The sequence below is a fragment of the Mirounga angustirostris genome, unplaced genomic scaffold, assembly GCF_029215605.1.
Source record: "Mirounga angustirostris isolate CCGP_5_RB_7025 unplaced genomic scaffold, mMirAng1.0.hap1 SCAF_4, whole genome shotgun sequence".
NCBI lineage: Eukaryota > Metazoa > Chordata > Mammalia > Carnivora > Phocidae > Mirounga > Mirounga angustirostris.
This window is the reverse complement of record NW_026991712.1, coordinates 13,227,777-13,247,567: the sequence shown is the minus strand read 5'-3', so window position 1 is coordinate 13,247,567 and position 19,791 is coordinate 13,227,777. Positions and strand designations below refer to the sequence as shown.

The window sequence follows — 19,791 nt, the reverse complement described above, 5'->3', positions numbered from 1 at the left end:
CTCATCTCCCCCATAGCTCATGGCAAGAGCTTCCCAATTTGACTCCCTGGATCCATCCTTGCCCCCTGCAATCCCATCTGCACTTGGCAGCCAGCACGATCTTTACAAAATGTGAATCAAATTGTGTCTGCCCTACCAAACATACCAAGGATTCCCCATTTCTGTTCTTGGGATAAAACTCAAAATCCCCCACTGGGCTCTGCATGAATTGGCATGGATGTCTCTCCTCACTCACTCTTCTTCAGCTACATTGACCTCTGCTGAGTGATACACCCTATTCCTGCCCACCTCAGGGCCTTTGCACATGCTATGTCTTTGCTTGGAGTGCTCGTTCTCTCCATTTTTGCATGGTGCATGCTTTCTCACCCTTCACTCCCACTGTTCTTTGCTTTTCCTTCCTAGCCGGGTCTATCCTGACACATTTATTTGTGTTTATTTCACATCCGTTTTCCTTCATGAGATTGCACTCCTATAAGGGCAAAGACGAGGTCCATTTCATCTACCACAGTAAGAACAATGAAAGCTAGTGCTTTGATCACACTGACCATGTGCGAGGCACGGTTCCAAGTGTGGAGTTTACCCAACCACTTAATCCTCCTGAGACCCTATTGAGACATAGGTGCTGCCATTGCCTTCATTTTACAAACGAATAAACCAAGGCACAGAGAGGTTAAGCAATGTGGCCCAGCTGCCCCATCCAGCAGATGTTAAAGCCAGAACTTAAAACCACACTGGCCCACACCAGGGTCCATGCTCTTAACCCCTCTGGCGGAGCCTACTACTAGCGCTTCCCCAGAGGGGATGCTCAGTGAATGGGTGGTGCATGAATCAAAGGGCCACTGTCCCCTCTCTCAGGGAGGTCCTCGCTGCAGCCTCTGTACTGGGTCCAGGGCTGGCGGCACGGTCAGGAGGAGGGGACCTGAAATGAGCCCAGCAGACCTGGACTGCCATCAGGGTCCCTCTGTATTCACTCACCGGTGACTGTGGAGAGCCCTTTACTTCACTAAGCCGGGATGTTCTTAGCTCCGGCGGGAGCAGGGCTGTTGGAATTGCATGGCGGTGCAGGAGAATCTGGGAGGTGAGCGAGGGCTCATAGCGTGTACCCACAAAGTGTCCACTGCCCTTGCCCTCCTAGGGGGCTTCTTGTCTCTGGGGAGAGTGCCTCACACCCCCTTTCAGGTGGAAGTAGCTGGGGGGGATGGCCCTGGCTGGGTGACAAGGATTAGGGACAGACACAGCTTCTGTAGGACACAGAGGGTGGTCCCCACGCCTCCTCTCATCCTTAGTATGCCCTTTCCATAAAGTGGAGTGTTCGCTGACTTCAGTTGCAGGGCCAAGTGTGGTGGGCTTCTGGTGACCCCCCTCCCCCTTGCCCATGCCACAAGGTTGAAGCGCCCCCAAGAGCATCCCGAGTCTCTGGACATGATGGTGAGGAGCTGCCACCTTCACCCTGTGACCCCAGATGCCCAGAAACATCGGTGTGACTTTCTGATCCTTTGAACCGGTGCCTTCAAATAAAATTTCTCTGTAATGTTGAATTCTGAGCATCGCTTTGCTCTTTTCCTCTCTTCTGACCCCCCACCCCCTTCCTGCATCCTCTCTCCGGGCTCATGAATAGTCCCGCCTTACTCCCTGCTTCCCCTCCTCCCACATTATATGGCTATCCCTTTCTGTCAGCATCTCTCACCGCCCCTTTACCTTGTTCTGGCCTTCAGATACACAGCTTTCAAAGGAACCCACATGCCGGCTTCTTGCAAACTGGCCTGCCAAGCAGCTAATCCAGCCCCGCCAAGGCAGGAGGAGAAGGACATTTGGTCCTGTGACAGCCGTGGACAGCTGGCTCATCCTGGTTGCTGGTCTCCCTGTGCACCTCATCCCTGGAAGGTGCTTTGGCCCCAGGCCTGGGCCTGACAGCAGGGCCTCGCTGATGAGAGCAACAGCTCAGCCTCGCTCCACTTTTGATGAGCAACCTCTCGCAGTGTCTTCCTCTTCTTTCTGGAGATCACTGCAGTGCCTTCCCCCACCCCCCACCCCTGAGGGCACCCCTTCCTGCCCCAGAGACTGTGACATTTAGACCCATGGTGTCCTAGCTCCCCCACTTAGTAGGTGTAGGTCCCTGACCCGTGTTCGGAAGCCAGATCAGATTTTGATCCTGGCTGCATTATTGACTAGCAGTGGGATGCTGGATTAGCCTCTGTGCCTTGGTTTCCTCCTTTCCAAACTGGAATGCTGACAGTAGGGTCTTTCTGTGGTAGACGGAATTATCAGTCCCAGTTCTTCCCTCCCCCATCATCAAATTAACACATGCACACTGTGGCTGTGGCCTCCAGGTGGGCAGGTGCACTCCTCCTGCAGTGACGTCCATCTCGGCCACACGACTTGTTTTGGTCCATGGGGTGTTAGCAGCGTAACGGGAGTGGAAGGCGCAAATTGGACGAGGTTGGGCTTCTTTGCTTGCCTACCTTTCATGGTGACAACATGCCCTGGACAGCCTCCAGTCTGCAGAGGAGAAGAGACACGGAGCAGATTCCGAATTCACACCTCTGTGGAGCTGAGCTCGGACATGCCCTCCTGGTACCAGCCGGCCCCTAGCTGATGGCAGACACGTGAGTGAGAGGTGAGTGCTTATTGTTGTTTGCCCGGAGCTGGGGTGTTTTGTTACACGGCATTCCTGCAGCCGTAGTGGTACCGTTACATCGCTTCATAGGGTTATTGTAAGAACTTTAATTAACTGAGTGAGTTGGTTCACGTATTCGGTTTCCTTTGCTCAGTGTCTTCAAGCAACACGGTATATTATCTTACAATTCCGTAGGTGAGAAGTCCAACACGGGTCTCACTGGGTTAAAATCAAGGAACACAGGGCTGCCGCCTCCTCATGGCTCCAGGGGAGAAGTGTTTTCTTGCTGCTCCCAGCTTCTAGAAGCCCCTGCATTCATTCCCTGGCTAGTGTCCCCTTCCTCCATCTTCAGAGCCAGCAACCTAACACCTGTCTATGCCTTTCTTCCACAGTCACGTCCAACTCTGACTGATTCTGCCTTCCGCCTCCCTCTCCCGTTTTTGGATGCTTCTGATTACATTGGGCCCACAGAAATAGTCCAGGATAATCTTTCTATTTTAACATTTGCACATATTCACCTTCTTCTCATCTGCCACTTGAATGCGCCTTTGCCATGCCACCTAAATAGTCACAGGCTTCAGGGATTAGGGCGTGGACCTCCACAGGTGCTGGTTACTCTGCAAACCACTGCACGTCAGGCATTTAGAACGGGGCTTTGCGTGCACCGAGTACTTCATATCCACTGGTTCGATTGTCGGCCTTAGCGTTCGCATTCATGAGATGAGATGAGAGGTGGTCCCATCTGATGTCCACACGGGCTCCTCAGACAGGCTTTGTTGTGCTGGACATGGAGAAATATTCCATCCCTTGGTCCTAGATGGACTGGAGACAGGGGGTTTATGAGACAGGAAGGGGGTGAGGTCAGTTTCCTAACTGGCTTTGGAGCAACCCAGAGGTTCTTCAGGATGATGCTAATGCTCCTGATTAATTATCACAGCAAGTCTCCTGCTGTCCTCACTGCCCATCAGCCTTGCCCCCCAGCTCGGGCCTGGCTGAGTGACCAGGTGTGCCTACCTGGTTCCATCCTTGCACTTGGCAGGTCCTGATCTTCCCACATACGATGGATTGCAGGGAAAAAGAAACTTCCTGGCCTGCCGGATACCAACTTGAAGGAAGTAGCTGGCTTTGGTGGGGACAAGGAAACAGACCCCCAATGACAGCAATAGCCTCTCACCAGGCTTCTGCGTTAACGGAGGAGCTGCTGGGCGGCTGTGGGACACGTTGGAGGTGTCGGCTGCATGTGAGTTCCTACAAAAGGGGAGTTAGAATTCAGTGTGTGAGAACAGAGTGGGAACAGTGTGGGACTAACCAATAGGAGAGAAGCCGAGGTCTGGGGGTTCCTGGGTTTCAGAGGTTCCATCAGTGACTTACTGTGTGGCCACCAGAAAGCAGATGATGCGCTCTGTCCCACAGTGTCTTTGTGGTGGCAAAGTGGCGTTCACTGGGCTTCCCCCCGTCAAGAGTAGATGTTATGCAATGACCTGTGTGGGATCCGAAGCCACAGAGAGTCATGTAAAGAACTGGACCCTTCTTTGGACATCACCAAGCTTGCTTGGGGACATGAGGCCCAGAGAGGTGACGTATGATCCACGGTCATGCAGCTGTTTGGGAGTAAAGCCAGGTCCTAGACCCAACCTCAGGTCCTTCCCTCCCTTTCCAGTAGGCATTCCATGCCGCCATCTTTGTTTCTGTCACCTGGTGACGGAAGCACCTGCGATCTATTTCAGGCCTGCCAGTTGCCCTTCTTCTCTAATTCCTCGGCAGCTTCAACATGGCTGATAGCCTCTTGCTGCATCCTGGAGGCATCCCGCCGTTCCATGTGACAGACTCCCGACTGCAGGTCTCCTTTATGTCGCTAAGTTTGTGCTCTGTGACAGTAAAGCATGACTGTGGGCCAGGAACGTGGGGTCCAGGTCTGCAGGGCGAAGAGGCACAGAGTAGGGGAAATACGGTGTGAGGGTTCCTTACATGTGTCAGCTCGGCTAGGCCGTGGTGTCTACCTCTAAGTACGTGTACACACACGTGCTGTGGGTTCTTTTCTCTGCAGAAATCTGACTAGTACCTGCAGTTAGGACGAGACAGATTTCGGTCCCAATCCAAGAACTGCCACCTCCTGGGGAAGCTTATTTGTTTACTTCACTGGGCTTCCGTTCCTTGTGGGTAAGATGGAAACAATATTAATACGTGCTAGGCCAGCAAGCAAAGATACGGACTAAACAGGACAGTAAATGTACAGCACTTCCTAGGCTGCCTGGCACCATGCTCAACAAATAACGTTGCTTATTGTCAAATTTATACGTGTCTGCGAGCCCCGTAGGTGCGTGAACCAGTTGTCTGTACGGCAAATCACCCCCCAGCTTAGTGGCTTAAAACCAGGACCGCTTATCCTTCTCATTTGCGTAGGGTGGCTGAGCCCTGCCAGGTGGATCTTCGGCTCCGCTTGGAGTCCGTGTGGCTGCGTTCCCCAGCGGAGCTCTGTGAGGCTTCCCGCACACAGCTGGGGCCTCAGCTGGGATGACTGGGGCAGCAGCTGGGGCCTCTCCTTTTCTCTGAGATCTTGTCATCGTAGTCCAGCCCGATCTTCTTCACACCGTGGCGGCTGGATCCCCGCAGTGCCTCGTGTGAAGGCTGCCCGGCCTCCCGGGGGCAAGACGCAGAGTTCCCACGACCTCACTCCCTTCCCATTCTCCTTCTCAGGGGGCACAGGTCGGCCCCAATTCGGGGGCAGGAGAAAGGCACCCCCGCGTGGGGTCGGGGGGGGACAACACGCGTGTACAGGAATGGGAGGAATTCTCGGCCATCCTCCCTGGACACAGCCAACCCCAGGCCACAAGTGGCTGGCAGAGGTGATGACTCTCGGCTTCGACCGTTTCACCTCGTGGGTTATCTGTTACCATCTAGTGGCCCCGGCAGGGACTCTGGAGCCGGCCCGTCCTGTTTCTAACCCTGTCTCTGCCGCAGAGCAGCTGTGTGACCTTAGGCGAGTTGCTTACTGGCTCCGTGTCTCCGGCTCCTCTTCAGGAAAACGGGGACAATATTAGTACTAAAGTAGAGCTTGTGTGAGGATACACCTACGTGTAGTGTGCAGGTGTGCATGCACGTGTGTGTGTGTGAACGTGCATGCATGATGTGTGCATGTATGAACGCACACCAAAGCGTGTCCGTCTGTATTTGTGTGTATACACGTACACGTACATAGGAATGCACGCATCTGCCTGTGTGTATGGAATTTGGTACATCACTTAAAAAAAAAAAATTATTTATATATTTGAGAACCAGAAAGAGCGAGAGAGCACAGGGGGAGGAGCAGAGTCCACGCTGAGCACAGAGCCTGATGCGGGGCTTGATCCCCTGACTCTAAGATCATGACCTGAGCTGAAATGAAGAGTCAGATGCTTAACCGACTGAGCCACCCAGGCGCCCCGAGTACATCGCTTCCGAGGCCATTTCCCTGTGCGTATATGTTTGCAGCCTGCCTTGCCCTGGGTCCGGGTCGTGTTTTCCAGACAGTTTTAAAGTTGGACGTGGAGAGTTGGTGCCCAGCTGGAATCTGGGCTGAGCCCTTCCCAGGCCCACGCCTGGTGCCTTCACCGCAGGAGCGGTTCCCTAGCCTGTCCTTGAGAAATAGCAGAGTGTCGTGGGTCCTGGTGAAATATGGACCCTCCTCGGCCCCGTCCCAGTTCTGCTGGCCCAGTTGCTCTGGAGTGATCTGCTTGGGGACCACAGTGTGCCACTTCTGGAGGCTGGTCTCCCACCTGCCACCTTCGTTCTCTGATTAGAGTCGCTTTCCTGTTTCCTTCCAGAGAAACCCAGTACGTTCTACTCACACACAGTCAGTATCTCAGAGGGGGGCAAAGCACAGCGCTGGTTTTGTATTTGGAGTTTCAGTCTAATTTAACTTTCCCACATCACCGAGAAAGACATGGTCTCCTTGCCTCACCTTTTCCAGGCTGTGCCAAGGTCAGGGCCTGGGCCTCCATCCCTCCTTTCCATAATGAGCTGATTTCCCCCAAGGTACAGCTTCTGGGCAATGTGACCCCGTTGCTTTGTTCCCTGAGTCTTCCCACTAGGGGGAAAAAAAAAAAAACAACAACTGTCATTTATTGAATATCTATGCTTTATACATATGTTGCTCTAATTATTACCCTGCAGGAAAGATATTATTATCCCGAAGCTAGGAGATAATAAACAATTTACAAAAGGAGCCAGCATTTAAACCTTTGTCCGCCCAACTGGAAAGCCTTTTCTCTTTCCTATACCAGAGGTGAGATATGTAGGATTTCTTTTCAAGGCCATAGGTCCTAAATACTTCCCCCTAATGAATGTCAACAAAATCTTGCAGAGAGAGTGTTTCCAATGTAAAATGTACAGACTGTCCTCGGGGTTACAAACACTGTGTTCCAGAGAGTCAGGCTCTGCCCTGGTGCTGGCTGAGTTGGAAGGCACAGAAGGGGGAAGGCCAGCCACACTCCTCACTGCCTTTTTCTGTGGAGTCTTTCCCTTGTAAACATGTTTTCTTCCCCATCCTTTGGCATCCATTGTGATTGAAATTCCAGGTTGTCAACCCTTGTGGAAAGGGGTTCAGATCTTGCGCTTTACCGGTCAAGCGGCTTTGTGGAGTATTGAACTCCTGTCCGGCCACCGGCTGTCCTTCGTTTCTTTTCACAAAGCACTGAGTATCTATTCCAGAAACATCGCCAAGTCCAAACACACAAGAAGAGGAAGCTACAAACACTTCTGTTATCCTTCAGAGGTGACTGATTGAAAGGACTGCTGTCTGTGCATATGCATCCTCATCATAGTACGGTGGTGCACCTGTTGGTTTGCACGGAGCTGTTTTAATAAATACACGATAGCCAGCCTTCCACGTCGGCATGCGCACTTCTGCTCCCTCACCATCTGATTGCTGGGACACGCAGCTTTGCCATTGTTCACACAGAAGTGGCAAAGGCTCTCCCAATTTTTCTTAAGTGTCTGGGGCACTTACGAATTCAACACTGTACTATTACAAACAGTGCTTCCGTGGATATTCTCATGGTCCAATCTTCGCAACTGTATTTGCTATTTTATGAGGATATATTCCCATAAAATAGAATAGGTTATTTCGCTTGCTGCAGGCCTTTTGGGAAGTTTGGACTGGTTTCTCCACCCCTGCATCTGACACTGTCACGTCTCCGAGGCCTCCGCAGCAGGGAGCCAGGGCGGACGTGCCTTTTCTAGCTGCTTCTCTTTGACACTTGGCACAGCACCAGGTGCATGGCTGCTGTTCCCAACCTACGTGTCCCTTCACCGGAGGACCTCCCTCGCCGTCGGCTGTGTAATACCCTTGTTCCTCCTTGCAGCCCTTGCTTTCTGTAACAAATGTCCCAAATTAATTAAATCATGATTTGTGGTGTTTGGAATGGAGCCTGAGTGGATCTGGTTCCCTGTTGTGTCCTGGCAGCGGGCACGGTAGTTTTTAACGGTCACAAGCAAGAGCTCACGATAGAAAGACCTGGATTTACGACAGCGCTGTCCCTCTAGCTGACCTAGGTCTTTGCTTTCTCATCTGCGCCATCAGGTTACCTGCCTCACACAATCAAGGTGAGGTTTAAATGAGATGCGGTGCATGGAGGGTGCAGCACGCGATGTAACACGTGGCAGAGGCTCAGCTCTTGTTGCCTGGGGCCGTGGTTCGGGGGTGGTGCGTGCTTACCATGCGCCAGGCTCTGTTCTAGGTGCTTTACGTCGGGGGGTGGCAAACTGCAGCGCAGGGGCCAGAACTGGCCCGCCATCTTTTTCTGTGCAGCCCGTGAGCTACAAATGGCTTTTCCATTTCTAAACGGCTGACAAAAATAATCAAAAGAAGGATCGTGTTTTCTGACACATGAGAACTGTATGAAATCGGACGTCATTGTGCTTACAGTTTTATTGGAACACAGCATGCCCTTTCTTTTAGGTATTGTCTGTGGTGGCTTTGATGCTCTGATCATGAAGATGAGGAGCTGGTGCAGAGATGGTATGGGCCCGCAGTGCCCCCAGATATTCACTGGCTCCTCAGTTTGCCGAGCCTCTTATGAACCCATCTAGTCCTGCACAGGGCAGGCTGTTAACTGCCTCCATCCTCACTGTACACATGGGCAAGTGAGGTTAAGAAAGTGCCTGAGGTCATTCACAGCTTGTAGGTGGTAGAGCAGGGGTTTGGTTCCCGGAGCTGGGGCTCCTGATGGTTCCACCATAGGGCAGGTTCTTGGTCTTTGCAGGTGAGGGACATGAGGCAGGAAGAGGTGAAGGCATGCCTTCGTGAGTGGTAGTCAGGATTGAGAACCAGCCCCATTGGACCTCACAGTTCTTGACCTTTCTCTCATAATGAGCTCATACCTTCCCCACCCACCACCGTCTCCTGGTGTCACCTGCTAAACACACGACCAGACGTACAGAGACATTCAAGATGTCCCTAAAAATGTAGTCCCTTGAGAGCAGGGAGATAATACGACAAGACTAGATACGGTTATGTGCTTTCTACTAAATACAGACTTAGTAAGTGTTGGTGGAATGAGTGAATGAATCTGGTGAATAGCTCCTGGACTCTTCAGAATTTAGACTCCGGAGATAGGACAGGAACCCCTGGGAAATGCAGTAAGCGCCAGGACATTCTCACGGGAAGGAGACCTTCCTGGACCATAGTGATGCTCCCCAGGTGGCACAGGGTCCTTGGGCTACAGTGCCAAGCACTTCTGTCAAAATCCCGCTGGAGGAAAACTGCTGTCTTTCTCATGTATCCTAACTGGTGCCACTTGGGTTGGTTCTGAATGTTTGGTTTCTTTCTTTTTTTTTTTTTTAATAAAGATTTTTATTTATTTATTTATTTGAGAGAGAGAATGAGATAGAGCATGAGAGGGGGGAGGGGCAGAGGGAGAAGCAGACTCCCCGCTGAGCAGGGAGCCCGATGCGGGACTCGATCCCGGGACTCCGGGATCATGACCTGAGCCGAAGGCAGTCGCTTAACCAACTGAGCCACCCAGGCGCCCCTGAATGTTTGGTTTCTTTCAAAAGCTTTGCTGAGATATAATTCACATAACATACAATTTACCAATCTTAGAGCATTTTGACCACCTCAGAAAGCAAACCTGTCCCCATCAGCTATCACCTCCCTCTCCCCCTTTCCCCTGCCCCTCCAGTCCTGAGCAACCTAGAATTTCTGTCACAGTGGATTGGCCTGTTCTGACGTTTCACACAAATGGAATCATACAATATGTGGTCGTCTGCGACTGGCTTCTTTCACTTAGCATGATGTCTTCAAGGTTCCTCCACTTTGTAGTGTGTTTCTGTACTTCGTTCCTTTCTGTGCCTTAGTAATGTTCCATTGTGTGAATGGACCGCATTTCTTTTGTTCTTTCATCGGTGGATGGACATTGGGTTGTTTCCAGTTTGGGGTTATTATGAATGATAGAAGATTCCCATACAAAATTTTGAGTGGATGTGTGTTTGCATTTCCTGGAGTATATATACCTAGGAGTGGAATGGTGGGTCACGTGGTAACTCTCTCTGCAACTTTTTGAGGGACTGCCAGACTATTTTCCAAAGCACCTACACTGGTTTTCATGCCCACTGGGAACCCCGTGTTCTTGCTCATCATTCTTGCCCGTCTTTACACATCACAAGGTTCCATTTATATGAACTTTTGGAATACACAAAATTAATCAATGGTGCTAGAAATCACTGCAGTGGTTTCCTTTTGGAGGAGGGCAGCGGCGATTGGAAAAGGCACAGGGAACTTTCTGGGTGAGGGAAATGTTTTGTGTCTTGGTGGTTTAGTGTTTTTGGTACATGCATTTGTCAAAGCTCATCAAACTGTTCATTAAAGATCTGGACATTTCACTGTGTTAATTAAGCCTGAATCTTAAAAAATAAAAAACAACATACAAATGAAAAAAAGCATAGGCGGAGGGGGAAAAAGAAAAGAATATAAGTTATCTCCAGGCATGACTTATCTCACCCACCTTCCCCTGGACAGAGGGCCGGTACCTGGCAGGCAAGGCCAAGTGTGAGAGGCTTTTAATTGATGTGATTAACAGTGTCTCTATAGGGAGCCTCGTTAACACCGAAAGGGAGGAAAGGAGGTTATTTTTCACTCACCTAACTAGGGGAAGACTGGAAGGGAGTCCTGGGGGGTGCTTGGAGGCCTGGTCCTTGCAGTGGGGGACGGGCAATGGGAGGGCCTGTGTCAGGCCCTTCTGAATAGTAGAGCTGCATTTCCCTTGGCATTAAGATATTTTTTGGGTGGGGCAGGGCATCATTTTCTCGGTTGTTGCAACACCTATTCTCCATTTTCATCTATGGAGAGGAGAAAACCAACCTGAATTTTTGGGGGGTGGGGTGGAGTATGTTTTTCAAAGCCGCATCATCCACCAGAGCACAGATCTGTTTAGATAGAATACTCTTTAACCCTTCCTTAAATGCACTAGTGGGTGATGATCAGACAATAACAGGAAACACACAAAAAAGTGAAAGGTTTTATCTCCGCCTTAAACTCTTCAGAGAAATTTATGGATGGACATAAGCGCACAGAAGATCAGGATTGGACAGACATCGTTAATTCCCACGTTAAAAATCAGCAGTATGAAATTTTTAATAAAGTTGCAAAAATTGTATCATTTTATTTGTAGGCTAGATACATATGTGTGTATATATATATACACACATATAGAATAAAAGCCTAGACATATAAACACCATTATTTCTTGGAGGATGTGATTATAATGTGATTTTTTTCTATTGCTTATCTGTGATTTATTTTTTCCAATGACCGTTTATTGCTTGTGAATTCAGTTGTTTGTTAAGGAGTTATTTTGGTTCTCTCCCTGGTTGGAGAGGTCAGTTTCCATAGGCTCGCCTCTCCGGAAGACTCTCCCCTCCCCACCCCCATGCTTCCTGGGTCTGAACTTCAAGGCAGCACTGCATAAGTTTCGAACACGAACTTCAGTGTCAGCCAGTTCAGAGTTCAGTTTCAATAGGATTGTGGGCAAGTCTGTGTCTTGGTTTCGTCATCAGAAGGACGGAACTGATAATACTCTCCCCGATTGATCGAGTGGTGTGAAACATACATGGGAAACCCCCAGCACAGTACTTGGCCCTTCGCATCAGCTCACTACTCTTCCAGCCCCCTTTTAGCAATGGTACCTTCCTGGTACCTTGGAAACTAGCCCTCGAGGGGTCCAAGTGACTCTTGATTGCCGAGCTCCAGCCCTCAAATCATTGCAGAAGCTTATATACACCTGCAAACCATGCGTGGGTGGGTGTGTGTGTGTGCACGCACGCGGGCAGGCTCATCAGCAGCACTTCTGTGTGTGTAGTGCGACATTAAACAGAACCTCCTTCCCTGTGGATGAATTAGGACAGCTCGCTGCGGGGGCTAGGATTTGTCACAAACCAAAGGTAGAACTAGCTGCAGCAAACCTCTGGGTGACCACGCTATTTCTGTTCCTTCCTGCAGCACGATTCCTGGCAGTGGTGGCCTCAGTCTGCAAACAGCCTGCCCAACACGTTGGAAACCTTCTCTTCTACAGATCAGGCTAGAGAACGTAATCCCAGGTGGAGTGTCATTATCATTTTTCCAGGGCTGGGGGAAGGGTTCAGCAGAGGGTGAGTCAGGGTTTTACAAATTTATGTTTATGGTGGTGGAACACGCAGGGCACACATGGGCAAGAGCGATTTGCATTCATGCAAAACAGGAGCCACGTGCTGTCATTTGCGTCCCCTCCCCTTCCTTGGTCACCTCTACAACCCCCCTCTGGCTCCAGAATACCTGCCCAGCCCCTTTTCTCGGCTTCTTTTTCTGGCAGTGGTTTTCAAACTTCAGTTTGCAAATGACCACCTGGGAAACTCAGTAAAATGCACATCCCTGGGCTTTTCTAATTCAGTGGCTCTGGGGTGGGGCCTGGGAAATGGCATTTTCACCGGACATCTTAGACAGGTCCGTTTGACCAGAAAGACACTATGTATTAGTTTCAAAATATGAAGACAGCGCTGCAAAATGGAAATTGTGATACATATTTATACAGCTTTATATGGACTCTTCAAATGCAGCTCCACTTTGGCAGTTAGGTGGGAATTATTTTTTGTGGAGGAGCCAGGTGGGGTAAACATATCTGATAGCTGTCTGCGGGGCCCACAAAAGCCTTGAAGGAGCTCCACCCCCGTGAGCCTGAGCAATGAAGCCTAGCTGATGTCGTGTTCCTTGTATTTTCGATCCGGAAGGGCCCTTAGAAATGTTCTTCTTCAGTGCCCAGGTTTGACTGTCAGAGAAACCGAGGCCTAGAGGGAGAAGGACTCGCCCTCGGCCATGCAGGAAGTTCCAGAAGAGGCCACGTTAGAGGGTTCAGGGGCGCAGGACCTCGCCCCCCGCAGTCTCTCCCCACGTCTCTTTCACTCTGGCTTTGGTACCTGTGTCCTCGGGCCACCCCGAGGCCCAGCCTGGAGCCCTTAGTGGGGGCAGGGGCGCCGGACGCAGGGGAGGCCGTGTGGAAACCGCTGACTGGCATCCCACATGACGAGGCCAGGCTTTAGCATAATGCCCTGCAGAGAAAGAAGGGCTGAGTCCCCCGCTGGACCCTGATGCTTGGAGAGCTGGCAGGCCTCTCAGCACACGTCATGCGCCAGGTGCTGGGCGTTCTGCAGGGAAGGCAGAAACGAATAAGAGCCCCTGCCCTCACGGAACTTCCAAGTCTCTGCTCCCCGATTCCTTACCTGCCGGGCGCCCTTCCGTGAGCCTGACCCTCCGACCAAGGCAAACCCGAAGGAGAGGTTCCGGTCAGGGAGACGGGCAATACGCAGGATGACCGATCCATACACAGTTAGGGTCTGTCAGAGAGTTCCAAGCGCTGGGGAGGAAGCCAGACAAGATAAGGGGAAGGCGAGCGGATGGGTGCAGGCAGGCCCTGTGGCGGGGTGGCCCTGACTCTGCGTGGCCTTTCCCCCTGCGTGTCCACCGTCTCGGCAGCCGCCCTGATCCAGGAGGCCAGTGCCGTATTGAGAAGTAGGTGGTCTGTGGGTTGAGGGGCCTGTGGCTTGTGGGAGTTCCAACGCCCTTGTGCATAGATGGGCCGTGTTAACATCATCGCTGGCATTTCCTGGCCCTGACTCTGCTGGGAGCGCTGCAAGGGCTTTCCATGCATTTCCTCCCTCAGTTGTGGCAGCGCTACAGTGAGGTTGGGGGTGCTGTTAGTGTCCTGGTGGTGTCTGGGTGAGGGACTTGAGGCATAGGAAAGTGAGTAACTTGCTCAAGATCACATGGCTCAGGAATGTGGAGCCAGAATGCACCCCCAGGGCAGTTGGCCCCTAGAACCCTCATGCTTAACTGCTGTGCCTTCAGGGCCCCGGCACGGCCACCTTCCTTTCTGGTCATTGTGGCGCTCAGGGAGAGCATGGGCTGTGGAGTCAGGCCCACCCCTTCCTGGCTGGGCACCTCAACCCCTTTGAGCCTCGAATTGCTGATCGGTAAAATGGGCATGAGGATACCTGCCGCCTCACAGGATTGATAAAAGGGCCAAAAGAAATGGTAATATTTTAAGATGTTTGGCACTCAGTAAATGTATTTTCAGTTCTTGCTGGTTGAATGAGTGAGTGAGAAATTACACGTGCCCTGAAAAGTGACATACGTGGACCATTCCTGCTTCCAGACTCTCTGTCTCCTGCAGATTAGGGTTGCTCGTTCTGGCCGACGAGGAGTGAGCAGAGGTGATGTGCATTTTCTGGCCGTCCCGTGGAGATGCTGGTGAGAGTCCCTCCAGAGGTCCCCCTCTCTTCCGCCCCAGTGCCCTGCACAGGCCTGGTTTGCTTGGATCTAGGCCTCCATGCATTCTCTGCTTGACCCATGTTAGACACAGCCTGATGAGCAATTAACTTTTGCTGTTTTAAGCCACTGAACTTTGAGGCTATGTGTAGTGTCTCAGAGCATTGTTCTCCTGATCGATACAGCCTGCAAGGCGAAGACTGGAATCACAGCCTGGATTGACCGGGAGGGCCTGCCATGCTGGCAGGCGGGACATGGACGCCCTGATGCTGCACGCCTCCCTGCTAACCAGGTTCTTCCTGCAGGCCGTCCTGAGAGCTGCCCCCACACCGATCTCCTCACAAGCTTCTCCCATTGGCTGCACTGCTGTATGCAGCTCTACGCTCTCTTTCCAGCACAGACTCCTCTCCCTGGCTCTCGGGGACCTCAACATTCGGGCCCTAACTCACCCTCCCAGGATTTCCAGATGTCTTCTTTCTGTTCTAGGCACAAGGAGCTCCTCCCTGGCCCCTGAGTGTGCCACCCCTTCCCCGCTCCTGGCCTGGATCATAGGCCTCCTCCTCCTCCTGCCCCCCTCACCCCCCCATGCTGCGGTCATCCTGATCTTTTCCTTCGCAGCCCGCAGGGACCTGCCCCCTGACCCCAGACCACCCAGTGCCCACACGCGATCAATCTTTGATTGTCTGGCTTTGTTATCTTTGCCTTCATTCCTCCCTGGTATCTAACATTCCTTGTGTTGGCGTCTTGACTCCCTAACTCGTCTCTACGGTTGAGGAATGGCCTTGGTGTTGCAATCCCTCACCCCGGCATCTAGGCGGTAACAGGCATTTGAGAAATAAGGGGTCCAAACACTGGCTGGCTCGCCGGCATGGGGCTTAGGAGTGGAAGGGGGAAAACCAGAGTGGAGTCATTGAGGACGGCTCCCTCCCTTCCATGGGCCAGTCCACACACCGCCCCCCCTCCCAGGCCAGACTCGCCGTCCACAGCTAGCGCGGGCCAGGTGCACGTCTGGTCCCCAAAGCATTGCATTCGAATCCAAAGAGCGCTGTCAGAGCAGTCCAGCTCCAGGCCCTGCTGTAATCCACTCTGGAGTCCAAGAAGCTCAGGATGTCTGGGCGGGATGAGCCAGGCAGCGAGCCTGCTTTGGAAGCTATGCTTACCAGGTGATGTGAGCTTTCAGCGGATCTGGAAGGAAGCAAGCGCGCTGGGAATGAGCTCCGGGGGGCAGAGGCGTGCTCTGTGGAGGCCCCAGCCCGCAGAAAGCCCTGAGGGCTGGAGACTTTCCCAGGGGTGAGCAGGAGCACCAGAGAGGGTTAAAAACAAACAAACAAAACTCAAAAATGCCCAAATCCAGAGCCATAGTCCACCAACTGCAACTCTTATTCCTTGTTTCCAGCTCTCTGTTCTGCGGTGCGTGCCTACATACCGTGGAGACACCTTCTTGATGCACGTAGGATTTTTTAACTGCAGTTTTTCATGCAAGCATTCCCATTGGTTATTCCCATTTCGTCTTCTCTTCTGGAGGCCCGAGGCTGACCCCTCCCCAACACCGTCCCATTCGCCCCCTCCACTCCTCAGGCTGGCCTGTGTGAACGAGATCACTGTGTATGCAGAACCCCTCTGTAACAAGTTGTGAGCGCTCGTGGACAGACAGATCTCAGGGGAAGAAGGTAGAGCATCGGTGACCTCGGGGGAAAAGTCCACCCTCCCTAAGGCTCCAAGTGTGACTGTGGCCTCCCGCTCCCTGCACATTACCAGATGTTAGAATGACGGGTGGGGGCATTCATCCTAAGACTTTGTAGGCAGCCTGGCACGTGCCTCCATCACAGGGGGCAGCATAAGTGGGTCTTTTGGAAAAAAAAAAAAACTACTTGTCAGGAGTTATCAAAGCATCCTGTTGACCTTGTATCCCTATTTAGGGAATGTATTTCAAACACACGCTCCAGGAGGGAAGGCGCTGGTTTGCAGGCAGGCGGTTTTTTTGTTTTTTTTTTAAGATTTTATTTATTTATTTGACAGAGAGAGACACAGCGAGAGAGGGAACGCAAGCAGGGGGAGTGGGAGAGGGAGAAGCAGGCTTCCCGCCGAGCAGGGAGCCCGATGCGGGGCTCGATCCCAGGACCCTGGGATCATGACCTGAGCCGAAGGACTGCAGTATTTTATTTTATTTTATTAATTTTTTTTAAGATTTTATTTATTTATTTGACAGAGAGAGACACAGCGAGAGAGGGAACACAAGCAGGGGGAGTGGGAGAGGGAGAAGCAGGCTTCCCGCCGAGCAGGGAGCCCGATGCGGGGCTCGATCCCAGGACCCTGGGATCATGACCTGAGCTGAAGGCCGATGCTTAACGACTGAGCCACCCAGGCGCCCCCCAATAATTTTTTTTCATCAAATATGGGAGTATTCTTAGTTTTTTTTAAAGCTTTTATTTTATTTATTTGGCAGAGAGAGAAGGAGGAGAGAGGGAACACAAGCAGGGGGAGGGGAGAGGGAGAAGCAGGCTTCCCGCCGAGCAGAGAGCCCGATGCGGGGCTCGGTCCCAGGACCCTGGGACCATGACCTGAGCTGAAGGCCGATGCTTAACGACTGGGCCACCCAGGCGCCCCAAGCAGGCGGTGTTTGAAGCCGGGCACATTTAGGAGCAAAACTGGAAACCAAGTGGCACCCAGGGATACATGGTACTCGGGCACCACTGAATCTTTCCCAGGCACCTGAGGGCTGGGGAGGAGGTATTCACTTTAAGGAGAGCGGTGACCATCCGTGTGTGGCAGTCACACACAGCAATGTGTCCTTCCTGGATTATGGGAAGTTATAGAAAGAGAGCAGCTGTTTGTTGGAAAAATGAAGATTTGCCTACTTGGTGGCATAATAGGCAACTTAGGATAGTTTCTTCCTCTTGTCTCTTCTCTTTTTGGTAACCTAGCTTATCTAGTTAAAAACGGATTCACTGCCACAACAGAAAAGACAAAGAAATATCTCTGTGGATTTGTAGGGCCCCAGGTGTCCAGGAGTGGGCACATAAAGACAGCCTGAAATGTCCCCTCTCTCAGGCTTGTGCCCAGGACAGCAGGGGCTCCCTGCAGGGAGGGGCGGGCGCTGTTTCCAGGTCTGAAGGCCCCGGGTGCCGCACCCAGTGAGGGTGAGGTGGGCTGCCGAGCGCTCAGCACAGTGCCTGGTATGAGCCTGAGCTCCCTGGAGGATATGTTCCTTCCTCCCAAGTGTGCCAAACGGTGTAGTTCATCATCATGCTTTTTGTCCTGCCCATGTCTCACTGAAACCTCTTCCTAAAGGAACCAACTGGGTAATGTCATAGTCCCCATTTTACAGACAAGAAAGCTGAGTCCTCGGTTGCCATCCAGCTGCTGCATTCCAAACTCAGGCTCTGCATACCTCTCCTCTGTAGGGCCTCTTTTTGTATCTGCTTTTGCAGTGGGGAAACTGAGGCTGTAAGTGACCTGCCAGAGGGCCCACAGCCAGTAACAATCAATCGTGGGAACATGTATAGCTGGGTTTTCTGACTCCCAGTCTGGTTGCTTGAATTGTTATGAAAGCCTCCTCTGTTCAAGGCATGTTATCTCTGGCCCCTGCAAGACCCCTGCCTTTCTTCTTGTTGGGTTCTGCCTGTTCCCTTCCCTTACACTCCTCATCGGCGTCCACTCTGGTGCGTGTGCTATGTGCCACACAGGTGGACCCGCTGTAGGGCCGTGATTGGGTATCTTTTAATTTAGACAAATGGGATTCTGTTAGGGATCTCCTCCTCGTTCTGTACACGTAGCTCATCCGAGGGCTGCACCTGGCCTTCCCTTGCCGTCGGTCCTGCCCTGTTTACTCCTCTTGCCCCTGGAGATGGACAATAGGGAAGCCCAGTCAAGGTCTGTGATGACACCTCACACCTGTGCCCGTAGGGACTGTGGGAGAGTTTCTCCGGTACGGACTCTGGGCGGGGATGGATGGATGAGTCATTGGGTATGCTCATATTTAATTTCACAAGTACTGCCAGATTGTTTTCCAGAATGACTGTACCAGTTTACACATCCACCGGGGCACTGTGCAGGGGTTTCTGTTTCCCCATATCCTCCCCAGCACCTGCTATTATCAGATGTCTCAGAAAGCTTGCATTTGATAGCCGAGCTATCAGCTCATCGGATTAGCATCTGCATGATGCTCTTTTGTGCTGCAAACTTCACCTTATCACAACAGCATTTCACGCAGGAAGAGCGTCCCAAAGGAAAAGGGGTTCCTGCTTACTGCAACTCTCGTATCTGGTCTTCGGGAACAAAATTTCCCCAGAAATCCCCAGTAGACTTCCCCTTCTGTCTCACTGGCCTGATGGGGTCCGGAGTCCTCCCTAGGCCAGTCTTTGACAGAGACACCAGGATGGCCACGGCCGCCATGTGCCTCTTCCAAGTACCTGCACAGAACTGGGAGCAGCTGAATCAGGAGGAAGAAAGCAGTTCGGCCACCGGTGGACTCTTGTTCCACCCCAGATCTTTAATTGTGCCAGTTTTTTGAGTCATGTTGCGTCTTCTGTACAAGGAGTCGTTCCCCCAACTCTGTGCAATTAGCCTATTGCAGAGACTTTCTAAAGCAATGAGTCAAACCAGCACATGGCCACTGCCTTGGGGATTCAATCCGTCCAACTCATTTTGGAATCTGCCATTCTTCTTGCCAGGTGGACGTCAGACCTGTTCCCACGCTGGCTGCCCCAACTTAGGTTTCTGGGTGGGCTCCCCGTGGAAGAGCTCAGTATGGAGACTCTGGGGCAGGACACCAAAGCTCCTGCCTGTGCTGGGCTTCCGAGGCCAAAGGCCAGCTGAAGGCAGGTGGGGAGGGACACCTGTCAGGGAATAGTGCCACCTCAGGCAGCAGCTTCTCCTCAGCCACGTGCGTATTCAGTTACTACCCCCTGTGTTTCTGCCTAGCCAAAGAAATTAATGTCTAAGTGATACCTAATAGTTATAATTTATTGAGTACTTATTCTGGGTCAGATGATCTCACATAGCCCCCCTGACAGCCCTGTGAGAGCATTTCTGTTACGGTGAAAGCCCAGGCTCCAGCCAGACCACCTGTAGAAGGCCAGTGTGGCCTTGAGCAAGTTACTTCGCCTCTCTGTGCCTCAGCTTTCTCATTTGTACATGGAGAATAGTAATTGTATGTTGCAAGTACTGGATGAGTTAGGAAATACAAAGTGCTTACTTAGAATAACACTGGCACAGTGGACACATAGAGTTCACATTTGATAAACATTAGCTGCCATTTCTAAAAATGAAGAAACCAGAGCGTCAGAGAGATCAGCTTACCAAATGTCAGACAGTGATGAGTAGCAAGGATACAATTTTTTTTTTTTTTTAAAGGATGCAGTTTGACCCGGGAGTTTCTGACTTGAAAGCTGGCCTTTTA

At 51.7% G+C, this 19,791-nt stretch overlaps 1 protein-coding gene across 1 annotated transcript in view; it reads left to right on the top strand.

Moving 5' to 3' along the window:
* The window catches only part of LOC123858718 (uncharacterized), a 180,283-nt gene that overhangs the window by 148,503 nt on the left and 11,989 nt on the right, over nucleotides 1-19,791 (top strand). Inside the window, exons 7-9 of the mRNA XM_064587442.1 lie at nucleotides 2,492-2,617; nucleotides 3,657-3,857; nucleotides 12,093-12,190. The gene's annotated coding sequence lies outside the window, so the exon portion shown is untranslated. The remainder of the gene's footprint in view (nucleotides 1-2,491; nucleotides 2,618-3,656; nucleotides 3,858-12,092; nucleotides 12,191-19,791) is intronic.